General features: G+C 40.4%; 1 protein-coding gene and 2 pseudogenes across 3 annotated transcripts in view; 1 reads left to right on the forward strand and 2 right to left on the reverse strand.

The window, feature by feature from the left end:
• Nucleotides 1–19403, forward strand: part of NKAIN3 (sodium/potassium transporting ATPase interacting 3) — a 722168-nt gene that overhangs the window by 595405 nt on the left and 107360 nt on the right. The gene's annotated exons all lie outside the window — the stretch shown is intronic.
• Nucleotides 813–3183, reverse strand: LOC100404233 (X-ray repair cross-complementing protein 6 pseudogene; annotated as a pseudogene).
• LOC144579814 (SRSF protein kinase 2 pseudogene) lies at nucleotides 9585–19277 on the reverse strand (annotated as a pseudogene). Its single transcript, XR_013528228.1, has one exon. The product of XR_013528228.1 is annotated as an SRSF protein kinase 2 pseudogene (transcript).

The following is a 19403-nucleotide window of genomic DNA, read 5'->3' on the forward strand; positions in this document are numbered from 1 at the left end:
TACTCAGTAAATTTTCCTCTATCCCTTTATTTTGAGCCTCTGTGTGTCTTTGCATGTGAGATGGCTCTCTTGAAGACAGCATACAAATGGATCTTTATTCTTTTTTTATTGCATTTTAGGTTTTGGGGTACATGTGAAGAACATGCAAGATTGTTGCATAGGTACACACATGGCAGTGTGATTTGCTGCCTTCCTCCCCATTACCTATATCTGGCATTTCTTCCCATGCTGGATCTTGATTCTTTACCCAGACCACCATTCTGTGTCTTAACTGGGGCTTGTAGCCCCAATTTACATTCAAAGTCAGCATTGTTATATGTGGATTTCATCCTGTCATCATGATGCTAGCTGGTTATTTTTCAGACTTGTTTGTGTGGTTGCTGCATAGTGTCACTAGTCTGTGTACTTCAGTGTGTTTTTGTAATGACTGGTAATGGTTTTTTCCTTTCCATATTTAGTGTTTCCTTCAGAAGGTCTTGTAAGGCAGAGCTTTAACACTCCGCTGACATATTCGGCAAATCATTGAGACAGTATTTGCCTGCGTCAGCATTTGCCTGTCTGAGAAGAATCTTATTTCTCCTTCACTTATGAAGCTTAGTTTGGCTGGATATAAAATTTTGAGTTAGAAATTCTTTTCTTTTTTGTTTTGTTTTAGTACCAACTTAGAGCTCTTTATTCAGGCATTAAACTAAGGAACAGCAAAATGGCAACATCACCATGGCAACAGAAAACCTCAAAAATGTAAAGTCACCCAACTTCTGTCAGTCAGATTCTTCCTAGCTCAGGAGAAACACATTTTTAACTGGCTGAGAACAAGGCCAGGCAGCCTGGCCATAGTGTGGAAGGGAAGCGGGACATATGGCCTCTGGTTAGTCCTGGAAGTGCTTGGTGAAGGCTTCTAGCAGCTCCTGTTTCTTCCGCCAACTCTTCAACACATATGCCTGGCAGGCCTCTTTCAGCCTGGGCACAGTGAACTTGCCTAGTGTGCCCTTGCTGGTGTGGGTCTTCAGCTCCTCTTCTGAACATTCCACCTTGGTTTTTTGCTTCTGGAACCTTTATTATTGTGTTTTATCTTGGTAACTTTCCCTTCAGGATTGTAATCTGGTGGGTAAACAAGCTCCTTAAACTCATCCACCAGGGACCTTAGTCTTTTATTCATTGCTTCAACCTTGGGCAATGTCAGGTTCACTGCTTTTCAGCCTCCATCAAATCCAAGACCAAGGCCTCCAGGTTCCTGAAGTGCTGCTGCAGCACGGGGTTCTCAAAGCTGTCACTTCTGTATGTAAAACGGCTCTTCAGAATGATAGCCTTCATCTTATTCACCTGCTCTGGAATTGCCATGACTTTTTCAGTAAAGGTCATCTTCCTTTTAACATTGGCAAAGGATAAAAAGACCCTCTGTCTCTCAGAGATCACCAGCTGGAAGCCTGGAGGAGTCACCTGAATTTTCCAGTCATCCAACTCCTCTTCCTATGGCACCAAAGCCACAAAATAAGAGGGGGGATGTTCCTGTGGGGTGTTTATCTGCACAATGCTACAACCTCCTTCTCCAAACACTTTATGAGCAAAGCACTGAACATAGTTGAGCTCCCAATCACCAGAGACTCCTCAGGGTACACGAACAGGGAGGGCCTCGAATAATGGTGCTTCTTCAGCCTTACCAAGGGCTTGAAACCCATGAGCATCAAACCTGGATTACCAAACCATGTTAGCTCTTGTGTTTCCTCTTTCTCCAATATAATATGAGACTCTCATAAGATCTGAGACCTCTTGGTATCACTAGGCAGAAGAAAACTGCCTGTATTTGTTGAGTCTTGGTTTTCACTGGTTCATTTGTTTCCTGATAGAGCTTTATTGGATGAGGCTTGAGAGCCTTCAGGACCAGATTATAAATGACCACAGAGATCACTATATCTTTGTTGAGCTTCAGCTTTAACCTGCTGAGTGCTCGCTTCCTGGTCTCCTTGGCATGAACTTTATGCAACAGGTCTTCTAACTTGCTGGATTCCTCAAAGTGAACCCTGAGGTCCTCATCCTCAGGGATGAAGATATATCTGTAGAACAAGGATATGTCAAAGGCCCCTAAACCAAAAGGTTTCTTCAGGTACATCAAGTCAAGGAAGATGCCTGTCTCTCAGAGATCACCAGCTTTGGTCCTGGCCTGGCTGGCTTTGGCACTGTCATTGCCATGGGGATTGTCTTCATTGGTGAACAGGATGATCCTTTTATGACTCATCTTAAACTGGACACCACTAAAGAGGTTGGCACAGACCCACAGCACTTCTCTGAGTGAGTAGTCAGATTTGTGGCCCATCAGGTCTTGGAAATGTTTTTGTCCCTGCTGCCCCTTAAACTGGTCAAGCTCTAAAATTTGTTTTGCACCTGGATTATCCTACTCCCATCAGATGTAAATATTTTTAAAATTCACTGAATCTTTGTCTTTCTCAGTACCATAGAACATCACTGTCAAGAGATCTTGATCACTGCTTGTAATCTTACTGATGTACACACTTCGGATACACTGAATGCTCATGTCAAAAGGAGTCAACTTATCTTCACTCCTATAATCAAACATAGCCCTGAAGGCATCAACAAAAAAAAAAAAATCAAACCATCTCTTCCTGAATATTTATAGTCTCCACTTGCTTCAAGATTCTCTTCTTGTTCTTCTGCTTCTTCATCTCCCACGGTTTCGTAATACAAGTCCCACCCTGACATGTTGGCTGCTGCTCACTTTGGTGCAGAGAGGCTACCAACTTGAACTGAGAATTCTTTTCTTTAACAATGTTGAATATTGGCCCCCAATCTCTTCTGGCCATAGAGTTTCTGCTGAGAGGTTTACTGTTATTTTCATGGGCTTCCCTTTGTAGGTGACCTGGCCTTTCTCTTTGACTGACCTTAACATTTTTTACTTCATTTCAACCTTAGAGAATCTGATGATTATGTGTTTTGGGGATGATCTTTTCATGGAGTATCTTACTGGAGTTCTCTGCATTTCCTGAATTTGAATGTTAGCCTGTCTTGCCAGGTTGAGTAAGTTCTCCTGGATGATATCCTGAAGTATGTTTTCCAAATTGGTTCCATTCTCCCCATCACTTACCCCAGTCAGTCATAGATTTGGTCTCTACAAAATCCCATCATTCTTGGAGGTTTTGTTCATTCCCTTACATTATTTTTTATCTATTCTTGTCTGCCAGTCTTATTTCAGGAAGACAGTCTTCAAGCTCTAAAATACTTTCTTCTATTTGGTCTATTCTGCTATCAATACTTGTGATTGTGCTGTAAAGTTCTTGTGTTTTTCAGTTCTATCATGTTCCTCTCTAAACTGGCTATTTGGCTGTCAGCTTCTGCACTGTTTTATTATGATTTTTAGATTCTTTCTATTAGGTTACAACATGATCCTTTACCTCAGTGAAGTTCATTTTTACCCACATTCTGAAGCCTACTCCTGTCCTTTCAGCATCTCAGCCTCAGCCCAGTTTTAAGACCTTGCTGTAGAAGCGTTGCAGTTATCTAGAAGAAAGGGGGCACTCTGGCTTTTTGAGTTTCCAACATTTTTTAGTTGATTCTTTCTCCTCTTTGTGGGCTTATCTACCTTTGGTCTTTGAGGTTGCTAACCTTTAGATGGGGTTCTCACAGGGGTTTTTCTTGTTTGTGTTGTTTTCTGCTTATTTTCTGTTTTTGTTTTAACAGTCTGATCGCTGTTCCATAGGGTCACTGTGGTTTGCTGGGGGTCTGCTCAAAACCCTAGTTGCCTTAGTTTTTCCTGTATCTGGAGGTATGGCCAGTGAAGCCTGCAAAACACCAAAGACGGCAGCCTGCCCCTTCCTCTGAAAGCTCCATCCCAGGAGGGTACTGACTTGTTGCCAGGCCAAACACACTTGTAAGAGGTGGCTGGAGACCTTGTTTGGGAGGTCTCACCCATTCAGGAGGAACGTGATCTAGGAACCGCTAAAAGAAGCAGTCTGGCTGCTTTTTGATAGAGCAGCTATGCTATGTTGGTGATCTCTTTAGCCTCCGATCAGTCTGGGCTCCCCACGGCCCAAAGGCTGGACCGGCTAAGATGCCTGAACAGCCAAGGCAGTAGCATGCCCCACCCACAGGGCATTCCATCCAAGGGAGAGATCAGAGCTCTGTCCATACAGTATATGTAGGTGGGAGTAGTTGGAGGTCCAACTGGGAGGTCCTGCCCAGTGAGGAGGAATGGCTTGAGTTCCAGCTTACAGAAGCAATCTGGCTAAATTCTAGCAAAGCAGCTATACCGCACTAGGGAAACTCTTTCTCATCCAGACCATTTGGATTCTCCAAAGTCCATAGGCTGGAACAGCTGAGTCAACCAAACAGCAGATATGGCAGCCTGCCCATCCCCCCAGAGCTCCATTTCTTCTCAGGCAGACTCCACCCTGTTGCTGGGGGCTGACTGGAATTCCAAGCCAGTAGGCATTGTCTTGTGAGGTGCCCTGGAAATGGGACCCACAGACCAATGCTGCTTGGCTCCTTGAATTCAGCCCCCTTCCTAGTGGTACGTAGGGACATCTTGCGTTGCCTGGTTCCAGACACCTTTGTCGAGGATCCCAGGGCTGGAGTATGTAAAGCTCCTGGGTCTAGGTGCATGCCTGAGCAGCTTCTCTGCCAAGACTCCACACAGCTCTGTGTGTCAGACCCAAGGCCCTGGTGGTGTGGGCTCTTGAGGGGATCTCCTGATCTGCAGGTTGTAAAGATCCATGAGAGAAGTGTGGTTTCCCAGGGTCACACAATCACTCACTGCTTCTCTTGGCTGGAAGCGGGGGTTCCCTTGGCTCTGTGTCACTCCAGGTAGGCCATCACCCCACCCTGCTTTTCTTCATTCTCCATGGGTTGGGTTGTTTCCCTGATCAATCCCAATGTGGGTAGCTGGATAATTTGGTTGAAGGTGTTGTATCCACTCACCCCTTTTTATCCTCTCAATAGAATTCATTTTTAACACCCACTGTGTCGTCTGTGTCACAGATGACAGCTGCTTTTAATTGGCCGTCTCGGCCCTCTCAATAGAATTCATTTTTAACACCCACTTGATTCTCTCACTACCCACCCTGTGGTTTCCAGTTCATAACCAAGCCTTATCACTTGTTAATCTCCTAAGTAACCCAGATCTACTTGTTCTACTTCAACCACCACAACCTTAGGCCGAGCTGTCATCGTCTCTCGTCTGGGCACCAGCCATCCTATCTATTCTTAGTAACCCAGGTAACTTTTTCTATACCCTTACTTCAAATAAAAAATTACTTCTTGGCAGTAGCCTAATTTTATTTAACAAAATTAAATAAATAACATTTTAACCAAAACCAAATAAATATATACATATGTATATTGTGTGTGTGTGTGTGTGTGTGTGTGTGTGTGTGTGTGCTTAAATTGCTTCAGAGATAATGGGCTTTTATGTTGCTATAGTTTCTAATATTCTTTATAGCAAATACTACAAGATGTACTCACTCTTTGCTACCAACCCCAGTCCTAAATAAGCTATTTTGGGGTCTCAATCTACTAGATTCTCATGTACAGAGATAGTGTCTGTGTCTTAGGTAGTGGTCATAGATATTGCTTCCAATGTTGCTTTATGCTACTAGAGTAGCATAAAGAAAATATAGCCCAGTAAATGGAAGGGCAAAGGAGAATGAAATTTCTAATAGCTTTGCTCTCTTAGTGCTTTGTCTGTAAGAATCACTGTTGCACTTGACATTTGTTGCCATTTTGCTTTTTCATTTTGAATTGTGGAGCCAGACTGTGTCTCTGTGTTGAGGGGAGGAGAAGGAGTGACCTCAGAAATGTCAGAATTATTACTAATGGTAGCATTTAAGCTTGGATAGGTGGGCAATAGTGCTTGATCAATCTGCTTAAATGCTGACTGTAGAATAAGGACCCTAAACAATAATGAGAAGCTAGATAAAATTTGGAAGAGGCCAAATATGTGATAGGAAAGATGTGGCTTCTTTCAAGTACAGGCCAACATGGTATGGTAGCAGCAGATGTCTTAAGGAATAAGGGCAGCGTCTGAGCACACCCAAATGTAATCTCACCTCTGCCATTTCCTGCTTGTGACATGAGGCAGGGTCCACAATCCTTCTGAGCCATCACCTTTCTTCTGTGTAAAATGAAATCATCCCACCCACTCATGGGCTGATGGAAAGATTAATGAGATTGTGTATACAAAATTCCAGGCACCATAGATCCTAGTTTGCTTTTTTCTCCCTTGTTTCCATTTTAACATTGCAGATAATTTGTGCTAACAGGTGATCAAGGACTGGGTCTAAGACTCCTTCTTAGAGACTAGCCCAGCCCACAGGCCTTGAAGAGAGAGTTTTTAATTCACTGCAGAGAGCTTGCTCCCACTTATTCCTGCTAAACAAGTACCTGAAGAGGTTTGAACAGGCATTAGAGATAGCTGGTGGTACTTGTCCAGATGCAGTGCTGTCAGATGAATGTTTCTATCTGATGCAGCTTGGTCTGAGGCCAGCTTCTTGACCTTGGGTTGCAAGTGGTGACTAGGATCAGTTGTTCATGACAACTTGTATTCTTGCACATGACTCACAACCAAGACTAAGAGAGCCTCCAGACCATATATTCTAGAAATGAATCTAGATGTTTCTACTCAGACTAATTTTTCTCTATAGAGACACTGGAGCTTTTCTGGGACTAAGCCACCTATCTGACCTCATTTCGGGACAGGCAGAAGGCCTTAGGCTGGATGTTTACTCAAGGCCTAAGACAGCCAATGCAAGTAGATTTAACATGCTTGGCAACTAATCTACTGGTAGTGGCTGCCTAACTAGATGTTTGTAGAATTCCCATTCCTCTTCTGCACTCAGCATAAATTGTGTGCCTTGATCAGTTACGATGTCTCCCACAGGTACTGAGGAGGGTTAAGGCACACATGACGAATTGGAAACCTCATTATCTGAGAATCCTCAAAGTTCCACTTTAGTTCAATAAGAACATTGTTCATTATTCAAGAGCTGGCCTTATCCACACATACACAGAGCACAGTGTTATGACTGAGTAACTCCTTGAGCTGGATGACAATGCCGTGAACTCAATATGCAAAGACAACCTCAATTTTGATCAATGCCTCAAGGGGTTCCAGACCCACTAATAATTTTGAATGTCACCAGGGATATATGTCCTTCATACTACCTAGCCCCTCACAAACTTGTGATTCTGGAGACTCAGGACTTCCCTGGCATCACTTGAAATCACTGAAAGCCAAGGTCAGCCCTTGTGCCTTTATCATCACTTCCATCAGCCTCCCTCAGGTAGGCACACACTGGAGTACAAAAGAAAACAAAATGTACTGTTCCTGACACAGAAATCCCTGGACTTTGAAATATTTAGACTTTTTAAGCCTAAAGCCCACCTGTCTTCTACCCTGCCGCCTAAGCTATTGATCTTCTGCCAGATACAGGTATTCATGATCAGTCAAAGATGTCATCCCTTGGAGAATTTAATGAAAGAAATCTACAGAAATGCTCCATCTGCCATCTATTGTCTTTCCTCCTTGTCAACAGGAGAAGCAAGGATGCACATCTGTGCAACAAGTACCAGGTGTTAAATAAAATCATTATGTAAAACTGCTACCTTCTCTTGGACTCCAGGATTGCCGTATTAGCACAGGTGAACTATAGTTTATACCAAACAAGGATTCCTGAGAACACACTACTGGCCAGAATCAGTGTTAAAAGATTCTTTTATTATGGCCACACTGAGCACATATTAGGGCTGCTCAGACTTTTCTGATAATGATTCCATTAGGCTATTACATAATCTGAACATTGGGTGATATTGTTATACTTCCTTTCCGGACTCATCCAAAACTATACAGTACCAGCCCCACCATGAAAACACCAACCTGACACCTGTGTCAGAAACTATGTGTTTGACTTCACCTTGGTAGAATCTTGGGACACAGAGGTCCATCTATGTCGTTGGAACAGAGTTCTGTATTAGAAACACCCCCATATCTGCATCTCACCCACCTGTCTCTAATTCTCTAATTTTTATGTTTTTAATCTAAGAACTCTTTTTGCTTTGTCTTTCAAATGAAATTTCACCATGAATTCATTTGTTATTGTTGGGGTTTATTTTTTGTTTTCCAGGGCTGCCATAATGACGTACTACAAATCAGGTGGCCTAAAGAACAGAAATGTATTGTCTTACAGTTCTGGAGGCCAGATGTCTGAGAGCAAGGTGTTGGAAGACTGAGTCCTCTACAGGACTATGAGGGAGAATTTGCTCCACGGTTTTCTCCTAGGTTCTGTGGATTGACAGCAATTCTTGGCTTTTCTTTGTTTGTGAAATCATCACCCTATCTCTGTCTTGCAGTTTCCATGGTGTACTCTGTATGTGTGTGTGTCCGTCTCTGTGCCTAAATTGCTGCTTTTTCTAAGGATTCTAGACATATTGCATTGGGATCCTCCCTAATGATTTCACTTTAATTTGATGTTTTACAAAGACCCTCTTCATAAGCACCAGGGGTTAGGACTTCGGTATTTCTGGGGAAAACACACTTCAACCCATAACAAATCTCAATTATGAAACATAAAAATGACACTGCTTCCCTTAAAATGGGATGGGAGACCAAAAGCCTTCTCTCATTAGAAATCTTTCTCTTTCATTCATCTCCCTTTCTCTCTCGACATTTCTCTAAAATGCTCTGAGCTGCATAAAACACTTTATAAAATCACTGCTCCAACAAAACTGATAAGCAACAATAAAATATTTTAGCAGTTGTCAGAGGTCTAGTATCAGTTAAGTTTTGCATTTACCAATTTAATATTAACTCCAATCTTAAGGAACCAGTCTTGTGACTTATTGCTCTGCAGAGGGCAGCTTCTTTAAGGGAGCACAGGAAGGCTGTAAGGGCCCCAGGGTGGGGCTGGGGAGTGGAGGTTGTAAGGGAACTCTCTCTTTTTTGTTGTTGTACTTTAAGTTCTGGGGTACATGCATAGAACGTGCAGGTTTGTTACATAGATATACATGTGCCATGGTGGTTGGCTGCATCCATCACCCCCTCATCTACATTACATATTCTCCTAATGCTATCCCTCCCCCAGGTTCCCCACCCCCTAACAGGACCCTGTGTGTGATGTTCCCCTCCCTGTGTCCATGTGTTCTCATTGTTGAACTCCCACTTATGAGTGAGAATATTCATTGTTTTGTTTTCTGTTCTTGTGTTAGTTTGCTGAGAATGACAGTTTCCAGCTTCACGCATGGAACATGAACTCATCCTGCAAAGGACACGAACTCGTCTTTTTTTATGGCTGCATAGTATTCCACGGTGTATATGTGCCACATTTTCTTTATTCAGTCTATAATTGATGGGCATTTGGGTTGGTTCCAGGTCTTTGCTATTGTACACAGGGCCACAATGAACATACGTGTTCATGTGTCTTTATAATAGAACACTTTATAGTCCTTTGGGTATATTCCCAGTAATGGGATTGCTGGGTCAAATGGAATTTCTATTTCTAGATTCTTAAGGAAACACCACATTGTCTTCCACAATGGTTGGACTAATTTATGCTCCTAACAACAGTGTAAGAGTGTTCCTATTTCTGCACATCCTCTCTAGCATCTGTTGTCTCCAGATTTTTTAACAATCCCCATTCTAACTGGTGTAAGATGATACCTCAACGTAGTTTTCATTTGCATTTCTCTAGTGACCAGTGATGAAGAGCATTTTTTCATATGTTTTTTGGCCTCATGTTTGTCTTCTTTTGTCTGTTCATATCCTTTGCCCACTTTTGAATGGGTTTGTTTGTATTTTTCTTGTGAATCTGTTTTAGTTCTTTGTAGATTCTGGATATTAGCCCTTTGTCTAATAAGTAAATTGTAAAAATTTTTTCCCATTCTGTTGGTTGCCGGTTCACTCTAATGCTGGTTTCTTTTACTGTACAGAAGCTCTGAAGTTTAATTAGATCTCATTTGTCTATCTTGGCTTTTGTCACCATTGCTTTTGGTGTTTTAGTCATGAAGTCCTTGCCTATGCCTATGTCCTGGATGTTTTTGCCTACATTTTCTTCTAGAGCTTTTATGGTGTTAGGCTTTATGTTTAAATCTTTAATCCATCTGGAGTTAATTTACTGTAAGGAGACAGGAAGGAGTCCAGTTTCTGCTTTCTGCACACTGCTAGCCAGTTTTCCCAACACCATTTATTAAACGTGGAGTCCTTTCCCCATTTCTTGATTTTGTCAGGTTTGTCAAAGGTCAGATGGTTGTAGATGTGTGGTGTTGCTTCTGAGGCCTCTGTTCTGTTCCATTGGTCTATGTCTCTGTTTTGGTACCAGTACCATGCTGTTTTGATTACTATAGCCTTGTAGTATAGTTCAAAGCCCAGCAGTGGTGAAGTCCAGTTTGAAGTCCAGAGCATGCCTCCAGCTCCTTTTTGCTTAGGATTGTCTTGGCTATGTAGGATCTCTTGTGGTTCCACATGAAGTTTAAAGTGGTTTTTTCAAGTTTTATGAAGAAGGTCATTTGTAGCTTGATGGGGATAGCATTGAATCTATAAATTACTTTGGGTAATATGGCCATTTTCACAATGTTGATTCTTCCTAACCATGAGCATGGAAAGTTTTTCCATCTGTTTGTGTCCTCTCTTATTTTATTGAGCAGTGGTTTGTAGTTCTCCTTGAAGAGGTCCTTCACATCTTTTATTAGTTGTATTTCTAGGTATTTTATTCTCTTTGTAGCAATTGTGAATGGCAGTTCACTCTTGATTTGGCTCTCTGTTTGTCTGTTATTGGTATATAGGAATTCTTGTGATTTCTGCACATTGATTTTGTATCCTGAGACTTTCCTGAAGGTGCTTATCAGTTTGAGGAGATTTAGGGCTAAGATGATGTGGTCTTCTAAATATACAATCATGTCATCTGCAAATAGAGACAGTTTGACTTCCTCCTTTTATAACTGAATATTGTTTGGTTCTTTTTCTTTCCTAATTACTCTGGCTAGAATTTCCAATACTATATTGAATAGGAGTGATGAGAGAGGGCATCCTTGTCTAGTGTCTGATTTCAAAGGGAATGTTTCCAGCTTTTGCCCATTCAGTATAATATTGGCTGAGGGTTTGTCATAAATAGCTTTTATTATTTTATGATACATTCTGTTGATACCTAGTTTATTGAGAGTTTTTAGCATGAAGGGCTATTGAATTTTTTCAAAGGCCTTCTCTGCATCTATTGAGATAATCATATGTTTTTTGTCTTTGGTTCTGTTTAGGTGATGGATTACATTTATGGACTTGTGTATGTTGAACCAGCCTTGCATCCCTAGGATGAAGCCTACTTGATCATGATGAATAATCTTTTTAATGTGCTGTTGCATTCAGTTTGCCAGTATTTTATTGAAGATTTTTCCATCTATGTTCATCATAGATATTGGCCTGAAGTTTTCTTTCTTTATTGAGTCTCTGCTGAGTTTTGGCATTAGGATGATGTTAGTCTCATAAAATAAGTTAAGGAGAATCCCCCTTTTTGTGTTGTTTGGTATAGTTTCAGAAGGAATGGAACCAGCTCCTCTTTGTATGTCTGGTAGGATTCAGCTGTAAACCCATCTGGACCTGGACTTCTTTGCTTGGTAGGCTATTTATTGCTGCCTCAACTTCAGCCCTTGTTATTGGTCTATTCAGGGTTTCAACTTCTTCCTGATTTAGTCTTGGTAGAGTGCAAGTGTCCAGGAATTTATCCATTTCTTCCAGATTTATGGTTTGTGTGCAGAGTCGTTTGTAGTAATCTCTGATGGTAGTTTGTATTTCTGTGGAATCAGTGGTGATATCTCCTTTATCATTTTTTATTGCATCTATTTGATTCTTCTCTCTTTTTTATTAATCTGGCTAGCAGTCTATTTTGTTGATCTTTTCAAAAAACCAGCTCCTAGATTTATTGATGTTTCAAAGGGTTTTTTGTGTCTCTATCTCCTTCAGTTTGGCTCTGATCTTAGTCATTTCTTGTCTTCTTCTAGCTTTTGAGTTTTTCTGAACTTGCTCCTCTAGCTCTTTCAATTTTGATGATAGGGTGTCAATTTTAGATATTTCCTTGCTTCTTATGTGGGCATTTATTGCTCTAAATTTCCCTCTTGATGCTGCTTTAAATGTGTCCCAGAGATTCTGGTAAGTTGTGTCTTCATTCTGATTGGTTTTGAAGAACATTTTTATTTCTGCCTTCATTTCATTGTTTATCCAGTCCACACTAGGAGCAAATTGTTCAGTTTCCACATAGTTGTGCAGATTTGAGTGAGTTTCTTAATCCTGATATGTGATCTGATTGTGCTGTGGTCTGATAGACTGTTTGTTATGATTTCTGTTCTTTTGCATTTGCTGAGGAGTGATTTGCTTCCAATTATGTGGTCAATTTTATAGTAAGTGCAATGTGGTGCTGAGAATAATGTATATTCTGTGGATTTGGGGTGGAGCATTCTATATATGTCTGTTAGGTCCACTTGGTCCAGCTCTGCATTAAAGTCCTTGATGTCCTTGTTAATTTTCTATCTCCACTTGTCTAGTATTGACAGTGAAGTGTTGAAGTCTCCCACTATTATTGGGTGGGAGTGTAAATCTCCTTTTAGGTTATTAAGAACTTGCTTTATGTATCTGGGTGCTCCTGTCTTGGATGCATATATATTTAGGATAGTTAGCTCTTCTTGTTGGATCGACCATTTTACTGTTATGTAATGCCCTTCTTTGTCTTTTTTGACCTTTATTGGTTTGAAGTCCATTTTATCAGAGACTAGGATTGCAACCCCTGCTTTTTTTGTTCTCTATTTTCTTGGTAAATCTTCTTCCATCCCTTTATTTTGAGTCTATACATGTCTTTGTACATGAGATGGGTTTCCTAAATACAGCACACTGATGGGTCTTGACATTTTTATCCAGTTTGCCAGTCTGTGTCTTTTGATTGGGGCATTTAGGCCATTTATATTCAATGTTAATATTGTTATGTGTGAATTTGATCCTGCCATTTTGTTACTGGCTGGTTTTCTCACCCATTAGTTGACTCAGTTTCTTCATTGCATTTTTGGTGTTCGTCATTTGGTGTGATTTTGCTGTGTCTGGTACTTGTTCCTTTCTGTGTTTAGTGTTTCTTTCAGGAGCTCTTGTAAGGCAGGTCTGGTGGTGGAGAAATCTCTCAATAATTGCTTGTCCATAAAGGATTTTATTTCTCCTTCACTTATAAAGCTTAGTTTGACTGGATATGAGATTCTGGGTTGAAAGTCCTTTTCTTTAATGATGTTGAATATTGGCCCCACTCTCTTCTAGTTTTTTTGTTTTTCTTTTTATGGTTTCTGCCAAGAGATCATAAAATCAGACTCTGCTGTGAGTCTGACTAGCTTCCCTCTGTGGGTGACCTGTCCTTTTTCTCTGGCTTTCCTTAGCATTTTTTCCTTCATTTCAACCCTGGTTAATCTGACGATTATGTGCCTTGGAGTTGCTCTTTTTGAGGAATATTTTTATGGAGTTCTCTGTATTTCTTGGATTTGAATGTAAGACTGCCTTGCTAGGCTGGGGAAGTTCTCCTAGATAATATCCTGGAGCATGTTTTCCAGCTTGGATTCATTCTCCCTGTCACATTCAGGTACACTGATCAAGTGTAGATTAGGTATTTTCACATGATCCCATTTATTACCCACCTTCTGAAGCCTGTTTCTGTCAATTCATTGCAGTCATGTTGTGTTCCTGTGTTGATGAGGAGTGGTGATCCCTTGAAGGAGATGAGGCGTTCTGGTCTTTGATGGTTTCATCTTTATTGTAATGGGTTTTTTTTCCCCATTTTTGTGAATTTACCTGGCTCTGATCTCAGGGAGCTGCTTGATGAGGCAGCTTCTCTGCCTGTTGAGGTGCTTCTTGTGCGTGTGTCTTTATAATATAATGATTTATAATTCCTTGGGTATACACTCAGTAATGGGATTGCTGGGTCAAATGGTATTTCTAATTCTAGAACCTTGAGGAATCACCACACTACCTTCCACAATGATTGAACTCATTTACACTTCCACCAACAATACAAAAGTGTTCCTATTTCTCCATATCCTCTCCAGCATCTGTTGATTCCTGACTTTTTAATGATTACCATTCTAACTTGGGTGAGATGGTATCTCAATGTGGTTTTTATTTACATTTCTCTAATGACCAGTGATAATGGTCATATGTTTGAAGGCTGTATACATGTCTCCTTTTGAGAAGTGTCTATTCATATCCTTCACCCACTTTATGATGGGATTGTTTGGTGTTTTTTTTTTTCCCCCATAAATATGTTTAAGTTCTTTGTAGATTCAGAATATTAGCCCTTTGTCAGATGGGTAGACTACAAAAATTTTCTCACATTCTGTAGGTTGTCTGTTCACTCTAATGATAGTTTCTTTTGCTGTGCAGAAGCTCTTTAGTTTAATTAGATCCCATTTGTCTATTTTGGCTTTTGTTGCCATTGCTTTTGGTGTTTTAGTCATGAAGTCTTTGCCCATGCCTATGTGCTGAATGGTATTGCCAAGGTTTTCTTCTAGGTTGTTTATGGTTTTAGGTCTTATGTTTAAAACTTTAATCCATCTTGAGTTAATTTTTGTATAAGATGTAAGGAAGGGATGTAAGGGAACTCTCTCTCTCTCTCTCTCTGAGGATCACCTCCGTAGAGTCTGACTGTATCACTGGAGAAAACGAGGTTTTATCCATCAAACCCTCATCATCAACTCATAAAGTGTTGGTGTCACTTCTTGGATGGAGCCAAACTTCCTTTGGGCCATTAGCACAGACCAGCAGAACATCAATGACATGCACAGGTCAGCCAAGAACAGATTTATTTACTGGTCCTCTTCTTTTCTCAAGCTGCAAGATCTAGTACCTTCTCAATCACAGAGCCAGAAAATCAATTCCAAACCTTTTGCATTTTAATTCCTGAAGAACTCAACCATTCAATTGCCTGCTACATGCATACATACACAGAATTTGTCCATCTTGAAACTCTGGCAAGACTGCAAAGTATATTGTTCACCTTGAAGCAGCAAAAAGCAGGTAGAGAACACCTGTTAGCCCCAGAGGAGCACCCATTATTAGGGAGCCCCCCACACTCCCAATGTCCCTCTCCTTCACAATCACATGCTATGTCTCTATAGCTCTTCAGGCACATTGGTTTCTATCAATTTCTTCATGAAAGCCCTGGGGAGGCATCTTTATTATGTGATTATTGAGAAATCTATATTCATGCCATTGAGAAGGATAGATCAGAAGCATTCTTCTACCAGAATCCCAGAACACAATCAAAAAAGCTTTGCTAAATGCTTTGCAATCCATTCCAATCATATTAGCAGATAAACTGAATGTCCCATAAGTTCTGCTTTAATGAGACATATGTGTTCCTAAGAAATAATGCTGTGAAAAACACAAGACTTATGGGAAAAATGGGTCAGGGGAACAACATTCAAATACTTCATCAGTAACATATTAAAAAAATAAAGATCTATTAAAATGATATAACATATTTATACATATTAGATGGTTAAGGGGCACATATATACTACAATAAATGGGGTATTCTATTTGAAAAGAATCTGCAGTTTACTTGTGGAAATTCACAAGAGAAGGGTTGCAGCCTGTAAGTTACTGTGAAGTAGAAGAAAAGTTTTTGAAATATGATGGAAAATTATAACTCTGGATGTGGATGAGTGTGTCTCATAATTCATGCAGTGAACTGAGGTACCTGGTAGATGTCTGCATCCATGGGTGCATTTTATGCATTCCTACACAGCTTTGTCCAGCTAGGTGCAGTGTTCTGGGTTCATCTATTGTCGCTCTTAAGCAAATGTGAAATTTGCATTATGTTCACATTGTTCCCTAATATTTCCCCAATTGTTATATTCAGATTGTTTCTTAATATATCAATCATATTCGGACAAATTCACATTTCAAATCAAGCATTCTAGCACAACTGATGGTACTTGAAGCCTTATCTTTAATTTATGCCATCATCAGAGAAAAAGTCAGGCCAGCTTCTTCAAGCACTTCCAGCCTCTACCTTCAGATGTCCCTTTCCATATTAATCTTCATTTCCATCCTTGTTGCTTTTCAGCATTTACTGTCCTCTGCTCCCCACCCCATTCTAAGGCCAGGAAGCAAATCCATTGAAAGATGCAAAGTAACTAACAGTAAACTGTAGAACAGTCCTTGAGAGTGGAAACTGGATTTGGTTGTCCACTTTGTACATACGTTTGATTCACTGGCTACAAAGTTGGTAGAACAACTTCATTAACCTTTTGCAGGGGCTTCAAAAATTTTTAGGTCCATTTCTGGGCTGCCTCTGAAGAAAAGAAAATTGCTTCAGATCTTTTTCTGAACTATTATTCTTAAAGCTATCTGGGGGCCCATACCCTGGGCTCCTGCCCTCTTGCATCTTGATCTTCTCCTTTCCTGGAACAAGGCTAATATCCCTGCCTCTTCCTTGCTGAGCCTTTGCACTCTGCTTCTGACAGTGTAGAATGTACCTCCCTCCTTGGACTTGCTGGGAACCATGCCAGGCCACATCCCATCATATCTTACTGACTTCGTCAAAGCTCCATTTTCACAATGCATCTGCTGGGATGCCAGTTCTTCTTGCCTCACAATTAACTCGAATTATTTGCACTTCTACTCCACCCAAAAGTGCATCTGCCAGGGTGAACCAACAGTAAGATCACAGAATGGGGCATTTCTATTTGGTCATGATCTTGCAAGAAGTTCAGTTTTTCAGCCTGCATCATTTTCAGAATATTGTGGAAACTCGCTGCATTATCTGAATAGAGCCAACTTAGTAATTGCCTTGTAAAAGAGACAACATATTCATTCTTTCCAAATAATATAACTGTAATGCTATTTTGTAATTTCTCATTATATTAAGATATTAGCATTTGTTGCAAATAAATGAGAGTGCTATTTTTATTAGTAGTTTGCTTTAATTAATGTTTGCTAGTATGAATAATTTTAGAATTAAATCATGAACAAGTTTGAATCAGCAGCCTAATCTTCACATTCTAAAATAACTTTAAATGAATGAGTGCATCAAGAAGGCTGAATCATCTTGATGTGTATGAAGGAGCTGACATAGGTGATTTCTTCATTTGTTCTTTAGTGTCACATGTGAAACAAATTGACTCTCTCGCTATCCATATGGTGCATTTAGCCCTCCAATTGTTTCCTTACATTATAAAGCTGTGCTTGCTTTAACTAAATTTCTACTTTCACATATTTTATTTACAACAGTCTGTTTGATCTAAAGTTCAGTTTGGCTATTGAGACTGATTGCCAAAAAGTGAATTTGCCACCAGAAATTCAATTATACAAACAAATTAATGAAATTAGACAGCTGCCCCTCTGTATTTTAAAGCAGTGAAAATACGATTTGGCTTCTCATTTACATGGAAGATCCGACTCATCATGTTAACACAGTCAAATGGAAGAAATATTTCATATAGATAGGAGTGGGCAAAGCAGTCAGTTCTAGAAAGAAATTAGCAATTTACAAAAAAAAGAAGAAAATATAATATGGAATCAATGAATGGGATCATAACAATGCCATTTTCAATATCACATAGAAAACAATGAGTATAGGTAAAAAAAAAGTAAAAATTAAAATGCACTTATATTTCAAATTTAAAAGATTAAAGTAACTGGCTTCCTGAAAAGAGAATCATATATTTAAAAACTAAAATAAAGAGTGCAATTGAAAAATAACTCAAGACATTTTCAGGGACAAAAATTATTTAACATTTAGTATTATATTTGAGTCTTCCTTCCTTCATGAATAGGGTGCTGAAAATCATGAAAAATTCTTAGTTCCAAATAAAGTAGTTTCAAGAGTTTTTAGAGATCACTGAAAATTGTTTTGGAATTGGAAAAAATAACATCGAATGATTTATAGCTTTTAGAAGAGATAGGATACAAGTCAATGCTTGAAGAAACGGAAAGAATGAAGACTCAGGAAATAATATAGAGACAAAAAAAAAGAATATTCCACAGAGAAGTTAGATAATATAAGCATAGCTTTGGGGGCTCAGATTAGTAAAAACAGCAGTAGTTTTTGTTTTTTACAAAAACTCTAAAAGGAGCTTAAAATTGTTTATTTTTCCACAATGCAGGAGTGACAAGACACAGTTTTGTGTCTGCATGTGTTTGCATGTGTGTGCGTGTGTGTGTACACACATATATATGGCATATGTGTATGTATATGCAATATATGTTGGCATGTAAGCACACATGTACATGCAAGGATGTGCCTGTATATGCAGGTGCATATTTATGTGTGTGAACATTGATGCTTTGATCCTCTGTATCATATATCTCTCAAGTTAAGAAAAGGGTATTTCCCGTCCTGCTCATTGGAAGATGCAGCTGAGGTGATGTTTTCTTCTATTATTTTCCTTTCACCTTCTCGCTCCAATTCTTCTATCTCCCCCAGGCATTTTTCCAATAACTCAGCCTGTCTCTTCGGTTTGTTTTTCAGTTTTTTTGTTTTTAGGCATTTTTCCTATAGGTTCCTGCTGTGGGGTCATACTCACTGCAGACCCTGAAGGAGGAGGGAGCACCTGCTTTCTGCCACTCATTGGCTTAGCTGTCATTCTTCTCACACATGCATCATCCACACACATCAAGATGTTTTCCAGATTTATGTGCGAATGATCTTGCCCTTACTATATACATAATCTAACCCTTGAAGGACCTGTCGAGTGATACTCTTCACACAACCTACTGGGAGGCCTTGATAGCTGGACTTGAAGATCCACTTGAGATGGTGGCCACGCACTTCAAAGACCATGCAGACGTGCATCCCATTCGTGTCTGAAATCTTGAAGTCTTCAATGAGCTGGACCACCATGTCTCTGTTTGGGTCACTGGGATCACCTTCCTGAACACATTTGGGCAATTTTATTTCATCCAAGGCTGTCTCTGTATAATGCTGGGCACTTTTTACAACTTTCGTTGCCACAAATCTTTTCCCCTGCATATCCCAGCCCAGCCAGACAGCAGAGAAGTGCCCCCATCCAAGCTTTCTAATAACATGATACTGACCATCGAAGAGGTCTCCCATTTTCACTGGATGATAGTCATCTTTGCAGTAGTCCACATGGTCCTCTTGCTCCTCCTCATCTGATCCCAGGATCTCCTCCTCTGGCTCTGGGGGTGTGAGGTCTGGCAAAGGTGGCGGGGGTGGTGGTGGTGGTGGAGGAGGAGGAGGAACTGAAGGAGCTTTCTCTTGAGGCTCGGGCTTTTTCCCGATGTTTCTCTCTTTTTGGCCTCAGCTTTGAGGACTAACTGGCCATCACTTTCCGCCAGCTCATTCCGACACGGCGGAAGCGGAAGAGGCGACGCTGAAGTGGAGCCGGACTACAGCCTCCCCTCGCTCAGCCTGCCGGGA

This window comes from Callithrix jacchus, chromosome 16 (genome assembly GCF_049354715.1).
Source record: "Callithrix jacchus isolate 240 chromosome 16, calJac240_pri, whole genome shotgun sequence".
Classification (NCBI taxonomy): Eukaryota; Metazoa; Chordata; class Mammalia; order Primates; family Cebidae; genus Callithrix; species Callithrix jacchus.